General features: G+C 42.5%; 1 pseudogene; it reads left to right on the top strand.

The window, feature by feature from the left end:
• The first annotated feature begins 6,943 nt into the window (after positions 1-6,943).
• The window catches only part of LOC123050941 (cytochrome P450 89A2-like), a 6,210-nt pseudogene continuing 3,653 nt past the window's right edge, over positions 6,944-9,500 (top strand).

Genomic DNA, 9,500 nt, shown 5'->3' with positions numbered 1-9,500 from the left:
TGTGTCGAGGGGATCGAGAGGAGCGTAGGTTTTTTTAGTGCGTGGGGGAGGGCGAAAAAAACCACTGAAAAAAACTGAATGAAAATGGTGGGATGAAAATAAAATCCGAAATGCGGACTATCAACTGAGACATTAGGAGACATTAGGTGTAGAGATTTCAGACAGCTGACTTTTTTATTTTGTGGTCGGTTAATTTTCTGTTCATTGAATTGGGCTTTGAGATCTGTGCTGGGTTTTTTTTCAGTTTAATTCTGTTGTTGGGCTGGGCTGGAAAGAATTGATTGACGCGTTGTTTTGGTTAGTCGAATGGGTACCGGGCCGATTTCTTTGTCTTGGAAGCGCCAGTTTAATTCTGGATTGCATATTTTCTTTTTCCTTTTTTCTTTCCTTTATTGGTTATAATTTGGTTTTTGTGGGTTTTTGGACGGGTGTAATTATATATATACAAATACTATATAATATGTACCAAAATTTCATGATTATACGATTATTTTTGCATATTACGTGAAATTGCAATTTCGGTGCAAAGTTGTGCATAAGCTTTTGCTATATATTTTTTTCTTAAAGAAAATACCAACACCACTAATTCATTCTTTTTAAAAAATCATTATTTTGATATTGTTTTTTCTTTACTTCATTTTCATTCTACTTTAAGGTTAATACCAATGCCACTATTCATTTGTTCTTAGATTTTGTTTTTGCGAAAGTCCCACTTTTATATGATTATTCTTGCATGTTGTAAAGAAGCACAATTTTTGTGTATATTTCTTGCAAACTTTGTCAGTGTTTGTTTTAGATTTGTTTTCCCTTTTTTTGTTCTTAAATGGTAATACCAATGCTGCTCATTCACTCTTCATTAGGAAATTTAATTCTTTCTTTTATGGGTATTTTGTTTCATTTATTATTTCAGTTTTTTGTTTCTATGTGTTTTCCTTTTTCTCTCCTTTATTGGTTATTTTTTCTTTTTGCGGGCTTTTTGGCTGAGTGTAATTATATACAAACAAATACTATATAATATGTGCCAAAATTTCATGATTATTTTGATATATTACGATAATGTGCAATTTTGGTGCAAAGTTGTGCGTAAGTTTTATTAATCTTCTTCTTAAAGGAAATACATTATTCCAGTTACACTATGTGTAAATTATAGTAGAATGCGCAAAATGCTTTATTATATGCATATTTTAAAAAGTGTAATTTCAGTGCAAATTGTGTGCAAGTTTTGAAAGTTTTTTCTTTTCCATTTTGTTTCTTCTTAAAGAGTTTCATTCTTTCTTAGAAAACTTCATTATTATGATTTTGTTTTAGTTTTATGAAAGCGTAATACCAATACCACAAATTCATTCTTTCATAGAAAACTTCATTCTTTTATTGTTTTATTTTTATTTCATTTTTATTTTTTTATTTTCACTATTATATATTTATTCTTGCATATTATTAAAAATGCAATTTCTGTGTAAGTTGTGTGCAATTTTTTTCATCATTTGTTTAATTTATGTTCCATTTTATTTCTTTTTGAATGGTAATACCAATGCCAATAATTTGTTCAAATTTAATTCGTTTCTCCTTTAAAAAGTTCTTTTAGGTTTGTATTAGTTTTAGTATTAATTATGCTCCATCCACACAACGACAATGTTAATGATGATTGATAAGTGCCTGTGGTGCATGTGTGTGTATGCATGTGGGCGTGTCTGCATGTTTATGTGTGCGCCTGGTGCCTACATGTATGTGCTCTTGCATCACAGCCTAGCATAGTTTGGGCAGCCAAAGCCCACGGTTTTCATGCGTGCTTTGAGATGAATATGTGCGGCTATAAGGTGGTTTAGAAAGAAAAAAAGTGACTAACCTTAAAATAAAATTCAGTCAACTGGGCTATAGCTATACATCAGGCGACTGGATTTTTAATTTCGGTCAGTCAATTCTGTGACCGTTGATTGAAGTGCTCTGTGATACGGTATGAGAGGAGTTGACTGAACCTATACTCGATTTCCCCTTTCATTGCTGAGTGTATGCCGCAGCCTCCATACATGCATGTCTCCGATTGGTGACTCTTGCACGCACATGCATGGATAGAATGCATGCCACTTTTAGAGTGTGTGTGTTGTCCGTGCTTTTTTCCTTGTTTTTTCTTCTGTTTCATGCACATTTTGCTTTTGCTTTTTCCTTTTTGCTTTTTCCTTTTTTGGCTGAGTTTTTTAATTTACGTGTATGTTTGGATGTTGAGTGTGTGTAAATGTGTACACGTAAATACTATGTATGTAAATTATACTAGAGTGTCAAAAATTTCACTATTATATGTATTTTCTTACATGTTATAAGCCAATCCCTCTATCCCTTTGTTTTTTTCCTGTATTTCCCTTTTTATGCATTTCTCCTTTTGTTTTTGTTTTTTCTTTATTAGTTTCTTTTATTTTTATTTTCTTTTGTAGGTATTTTTGGGATGTTGGGTGAGTGTAAATATACACACACAAATACTATTCAATACGAGCGAAAGTTACACACTATTATATGCTTGTTGTTTGCATACTACATAAGTGCAATTTTAGTAGAAAGTTGTGTGCAAGTTTTTTTTTTCATTGTCCTTATTCTTAAAGAGTAACACCAATGGCACTAATTCATTGTTCTTCATAAAAGTTCTGTATTTTGATTTTTTAGTTATTATTTTATTTATTTATTTATTAAGAGTAATACTAACGCTACTAATTCATCCATTCTTGTGAAATCCTATTTTGTGAAAATTCCACTATCGTACGTGTATTCTTGCACATTATAGAAAAGCACAATTTGTGTGTATATTGTGCAATTTTTGACCATGTTTGACTTTTTTATTTCCTTCTTCTTACATGGTAATATCAATGCCACTAACTCTTTCTTTCTTAGGAAACATTATTATTTGCATTTTTATTTCATTTTCTTTCTCCTAGAAGGGTAATACGAATGCCACCAATTCATTGTTCCTTTGAAAACTTCATTATTTACATTTTGTAGTTTTAGATTCCATTTTTCCTTTTTAAATGGTAATACCAATGCCACCAATTCATTCTTTGCTAGAAAACTTCATTATTTTGATTATTTATTTCATTTCATTTCCTTTCTTTTTAAAGGGTAACACCAATGCCACCAATTTATTCCTTCTTAGGAAACTTTCTTTTCTTAAAAAGCCCCCATTATATGCTTCTTCTTGCATATTAAAAAGTAGCGCAATTGTTTGTAAATTCGGTGCAAAATTTTCATTGTTTGTTTTAATTGTTTATTTTCTTTCTTATTAAAGGCAATACCAATGCTACTAATTCATTCTTCCCTAGAAAACTTCATTTTTCTGGTTTTTATTTTTGATTTTTTAGTATTAGTATGGGGGAGAAGAAGAAGGCGGTTGGGCCTTTGAATATTTGCTCACGTGGTGGAGTCGAATTGACCAAACGCTCACAAAAAATTAGGCGCCTATCAAATAATAGCCCCCATAACATGGATATATACTTACTCAATTTTTTGTGCAATGCACATGCGATTTATACCATTGTTTGAAAATTGCATTACTATATGCTTATTTTTGTATATTATGAACAATGCAATTTACTATGCCAATCTTTTGTATTTTTCTGTCTTGTTTTATGTGTTTTTACATTTTCTTTCTTCTTCTAGGTAATAGCAATGTCCTTAATTCATTCTTTCTTAGAAAAAAATATTTTTGTTTTTAGTTTTGTATTAGCTTTGGCTTTAGTTTTTTCTTAATGATTATGGTCAACTGGGTTCAATCTCAACTGAAAGTATGTACTAGTAATCTTCCTATATATACTTACGTATTATCTCATACCATGCAGCAATCAGTGCTACTGCTGGATCTAACCCTGTCTATCATCTTATACACACATAGTACAACTCATCATAGCATAGCTTGCTTATGAAACAGTGTGATATTAAAGAATTCAGCTACCGGCGATCTACCATTAGCACCCGTAGTACTTGAACGCAGCTGTACTATTTAGTTGGTCAAAGGGCTGCATGCATGCACCGGTGATCCACTACCACCCAAGAGAATTTTGGCTAGTACATAATCGACTGAAACAAGTTTCAGGTCAGTCGACTGCCTGTAGCCAATCCCGACAAGTTACTACTGCAACCCATAGCAACATATCATTTTTTTTAACGAAGGCTCAAGAAGAGCCCGACTTTGAATTAACAAAGCCATCAACCGGCCAGGGATTACACAAGGCCACCAATACAACCAACTGGGAACAGAAAAGAAACAACAAACTGCAGGTACACGATGATGTCGAAGCAGTTTACAAGCACCAAAGACTACACGCCCTATAGAAGTAAACAGAATAAGCACTAGCTTGTAGTCGACGGAGTCCTCCAAGTGAACTATAATCAGTAGGACAAACAGAGGGGAACTTCGGGCGGAGCCATTGCCCAACGTCGATGAACCGAGCCCTCATCTACCCTGAAAGGTGCACATCGAAACCCTGCCACTCCTCTCCAAATCCGGAGGGGACCCCTGCCCCTCGCCTTGGCTCGAAAGGCGCCGGACCACCGGAAGATGGAATTGCCCTCCCTAGAGCAAGGAAAGGGCATGATGCTGGGCACCAAGGGAGATACTCAGCTCGACACGCCGCTGCACGAAGGGTACCAGATGAGATTCCACACCGCAGCCGACTGATACAAGCACGAAGAGGAAAAACTGCACAAGGGAGTTGTCACTGAACAAACAAACAGCAAGGAGAAAATGGAGCATCCATAACTGGAATCAAATCAACCCGCGGAATCAGCTCCGTGACCTTGCAACCGCATCTGGTTGCTGCCAACACAAAGGAGAGGATCCCTATCCCCTCCCTGCCCAAGGCAAAGACGTTGAGCAAGCAAGCACAGATCGGCCAATGACCAATCGAGAGGACAACGGACCAACACTAATTCAGAGACAAAAGCACCATGCTCCAAATCCCTTGCCGAAGACGCAACAACCCAGCCACCACCGCCCAGCACCACAGCACTCTCCCACCTTGCCCAAGCCGACACCTTCAAGAAGGAGGCGGCGCACGCCGCGCCGTTGTCGACCTGTCTCAGCAAGACATGGGATTTTTCCTGGGCATGGAGCGGGAGGGAAAGGGCACGAACCTCGACGGCGCCTCTGAGGAGGGGAACGGCACCGGCCGGTGTCACCGCCGTCGTGGCTAGAGCACACCAGCCAAGGATTTCTCCCGATCCGGTCCGCACCTCCAGGCAGCCCGACAACGGATCCGGCGGCCAGAGGCCACCGACGACCAGATCCAGCGGGGCAAAAGTGCTGCATGGAGAGGGAGACTTCCTTCAGATCCAGTCGCGAGCGAGGAGGGCGCAACACCCGATGCGACCGGCGACAGCTCCCGCCGTCCCTCGCCACCGTCGCGGACGAGGAAAACGGAGGGCCACCACCTGCGGCGCCGCTTGCAGAAGAGACAGCGCTGCCTCGCCACCCGAGGCCGCCGCCTCGGCGTCTGGAGTCCTCCGGTCGGGAGCAGCAGATCCTCGCCGCCGCCGTCCTTGATGACCCCGCGGACGGCGCCGGAGGTCTCCTTGGGCGGCGGCGAGGGGGGGAGGGGGAGGCGGGAGGGAAGGTTCGACGGCTAGGGTTCATCGCCACCCGAGTCGCCCCAAGCGGAGCGACGCGGGGGCGGGCCAAGAAGAGGAGCTTCCCAACCTATAGTTCATAGCAACACATCATCTAAAGAAGACCAGAATGTAGTCATTTCTCATCGGATTTTTCTACAGCAACTCCAACGATGCCCTCCCTCCATGTGTGGCCTCTCCAATCAAATTCCTCCATGCATCTAACTCAGAGACACTGCAACATCTAATCAGTCCGGTTTCAGCTCTTGAACAGGCTTTCGCCTCGCTTTATATATAAAGTAGACCAAACAAAGTACACGGTCGAACGATACAAACAAAGTACATGATGCTTTTTTTCTGTCCAATACATATGTTCCTGAATGGTTTGCATATGTATTACATGTATCATTCAATCATGTACTCTGTTTGGTGCGCATATGTCTACTGCTCCAAATAGGATCATAGGCGGACGCATCCCCAACGTTCGCAGCCGTCCGCATGGTTGGAAATAATCTAATCGTTTATCGTTGGTGCTTTTAGTTATTACGATGCTAATACAAATCACGGGCGTCGTGGACGCGTACGCCTCCATTTTCTAGCTCAAAAGTCCAAACTAGCCAACATATATTACCCAGAAGGCTAGAAGCGTAGCTGTGATTGAGCATGGAGCAGAGAGACGAAAGGACCACCTTCTCCTGTTTGCTTGATCGGAATCTATATATTCACATTTATAGAATAGCTCAAGTGCATACGCGAAATCCAAGAACAATGTTTCTTTATCTCGTCTTTCTAGCTAATTGAACAGGATACACCACCCAACACATGACAGACGGCAGACACCCCGCACATACGGTTGCAAGCATGTGATATATAGTACTTCCTCCGTTCCTAATATTTGTCTTTTTAGAGATTTCAAATGGTTACCACATATGGATGTATGTAGACATATTTTATAGTGTAGATTCACTTATTTTGCTCCGTATGTAGTCACTTGTTGAAATCTCTAGAAAGACAAATATTTAGGAACGGAGGGAGTAGCTATTACTAGCGACATTATTCAGTCACATCGGGACATCAAAGAAAGCATCGGGACACAGTTTGAAAAGTAGTGCACGGAGCTGAACTGATTGCTCCCTCTCTTGCAAGTTGTTGATATATTGCAGTTGGGGTGCATCCATCCATCCATCCAAAATTCTATCATATTCCTACCCTGCCCAAGGAATACTTAGGTAAAACATGCAACCTCGAGAATGTATGCATGCATGCATGTTAGTAAAACGTATGATCAAGTAAGAACTTGGCCTATAAATGCAGCTCACGTATCATCACAGTGCTCACTCATCAGCCTCTTAGGAACATGGCTTCTTCTTCCTCCTCCTCGTCCCCAATCGCCCTCGCCACCTTGGCCGTGCTGCTAGCGGCCGTCTACCTCCTCCACGCCGGCGGGGCGGCGGCGGCGGAGCTGTGCGTGGACTACTACGACGACACTTCCACGACTGCTTCGTGCAGGGCTGCGACGCCTCGCTGCTGCTGGACACCTTCGACGGCATGGAGACGGAGAAGGACGCGACTCCCAACAAGGGCTCAGCGCGCGGCTACAACGTCGTTGACGCCGCCAAGGCCGCCCTGGAGGCCGCCTGCCCCGGCGTCGTCTCCTGCGCTGACATCCTCGCCCTCGCCGCCGAGATCTCGGTCGAGCTGGTACGTACGTCCCGATCGACCTAGTTAAGTCAAGTACTACAGTGATCCAGCTACCCAGTCTCAGGTAGCTAGCTAGCGTTCCAAGCGCATGCATGATCCGACGAGTCGTGTGACTTGTGTACGTCTGTCAGTGCACAGACAATTAAAAGACACATGCATGCAACTATATAGGCAAGCAAATGAACTGGCTAGGCTGCTGATTTGGCATATACTATTGTGTATGCAGTCCGGAGGACCCGGGTGGGGTGTGTTGCTGGGGAGGCTCGACGGCTTCACGTCCAACTTTCAGGAAGCCGGGAACTTACCAGGACCATTCGACGGCCTGCCGCTGCTGAAGCAAAAGTTCATGGACCTCGGGCTTGACAACACCGACCTCATCGCCCTCTCAGGTAACCAAACTCGCGCACAAAAATAACATCGAAAAGTAGTAACACAAGCTAGCATGCAAGCCAGCGCAGGGTACGTGAGGCTACAGCTGCATGCTAGCACGCCCACAACGCTGCATCGGCCGTCTAGCACGCCCGCGACACTGGCTTCGACCGCTGCCTTGCTGACACTTTCTTCGACTGCTGCCTCGCTGACGCCCAGCAGGCCTTCTCCGGCGTCCGCCCCTACCAGCTCGCGGACTCGTCCGCGTACCTCCACTCGGCCCTCCGAGGCTCCCTCCCTATCGTCCGCCGCTAGGTGCTATCACCGCCGTCGTGAGTCTACATAGACTCTGCACTGCGAGCTGTTGCTCAGGGAGGTCGTGCTCGCCGACGCGGCCGAGGCGGCTCCAGCCACCGTTATTGCACCATCGTCTCCAGTCCCTGACCAACGTCGGGGACGTGCTGCGCCGGGGCGTCGCCATAGTGGATTCGGAGCTCAAGCCTAGATGCACATGAGGTGTTCGAGGAAAATTCAAAGAGAGAGAGGATGAGGAGGAAGAAAATGATTGCTGCTGATGTGTGGGCCTCACCTGTAATAACGGTCAATTTAACGGAAAATAAACAGAGTTGACTTTGCCACCACATCAGCCCTGTCATGTGGGTTCCGCATGTCATAAATATTTTTAGATCATCTAAACTGGCTATTATTTGAAAGTGGTAGTTTTTGGTCATAAAATTTTAAAATTTTGATAGTTTTTGGTCACTTTCTTAAAGGTGGTAAGTTCAGTGCAGGGGCGGAGCTTAGTTGGGGCAAACCTGGGCTATGGCCCGCCCAAAATTTTGACAAAAAAAGTTAATCTACTATATCTAAATAGCTAGTCCTTACTATTAGGAATTCTCTTGCTTCTCTTTAAGCCACATCATCCAAATTAATTTAGCCGTTAGATATACTAGATCAGTCAATAATATCCGTCCGATTTACATATTGAGAGGTGTTCCACTGACCACATGTAGTAACTGACTCATGCATGCAAATACATGCAGTAACTGCCGCCTATGTGTGTTTTAATCAAGAAAAAAAAACTGACACATGCATGCAACTCATATAGCCTCATGCTCGAGTGCTCTATCGTGCATGCATATTTTATTTTATTTTCATCTATTTTTGAACTTATACATAGATATATGCATTTATTTATTTATTTATTTATTTGTAAAGTACCTATACTTTTATTTATTTTATATATACATAGATTAGTTCGGCGCATTTTTTATTTTATACAAAATCCCGCCGCAACGCGCGGGGTATCATCTAGTACCTATACTTTTGTAGCTCGGCCTAGTAACCATACAACCTCTCTATTCAGGCTACTACTCGTCCATGCAGCCTCACAACGAGCAGCGTCCAGTCGGCGGCTGAGACAACCAACAATCAAGGGGAGCCACTAGTTAAAAAGCGCTCCTTCGGGAACCTCGCAACAATCAACACCATTTGGCGCGCTTTCAGCAATTCGCCACGTGTCGTGCTCTGGACGCTCCCTTTGGATTTTGTTTTTTCATTTTCCCGCACGCATTTTTGGCTATTTAAATGGTTTTTTAGTTTTTTTCGACCTTTTGGTTTTCCATTGATCTTCCTTAGCTTTTCGACAAAAAAATCGAAAAAAAATTCACGAAAAACGTGTTTTCTTTTTTTCCTTTCGCGAGAGGCACGGTTTTGCTTCCGCGAGAGGCACGGTTTTGCTTTCGTGAGAGTCACGGCCGTGCCTCTCGAAAACGGAAAAAAAAACGTGTTTCCTATTTTTTTTCCTTTCGCGAGAGTCACGGTTTTGCTTCCACGAGAGGCAC

Source organism: Triticum aestivum, chromosome 1A (genome assembly GCF_018294505.1).
Source record: "Triticum aestivum cultivar Chinese Spring chromosome 1A, IWGSC CS RefSeq v2.1, whole genome shotgun sequence".
Taxonomy (NCBI): Eukaryota; Viridiplantae; Streptophyta; class Magnoliopsida; order Poales; family Poaceae; genus Triticum; species Triticum aestivum.
This window is presented reverse-complemented; position numbering and strand designations above follow the sequence as displayed.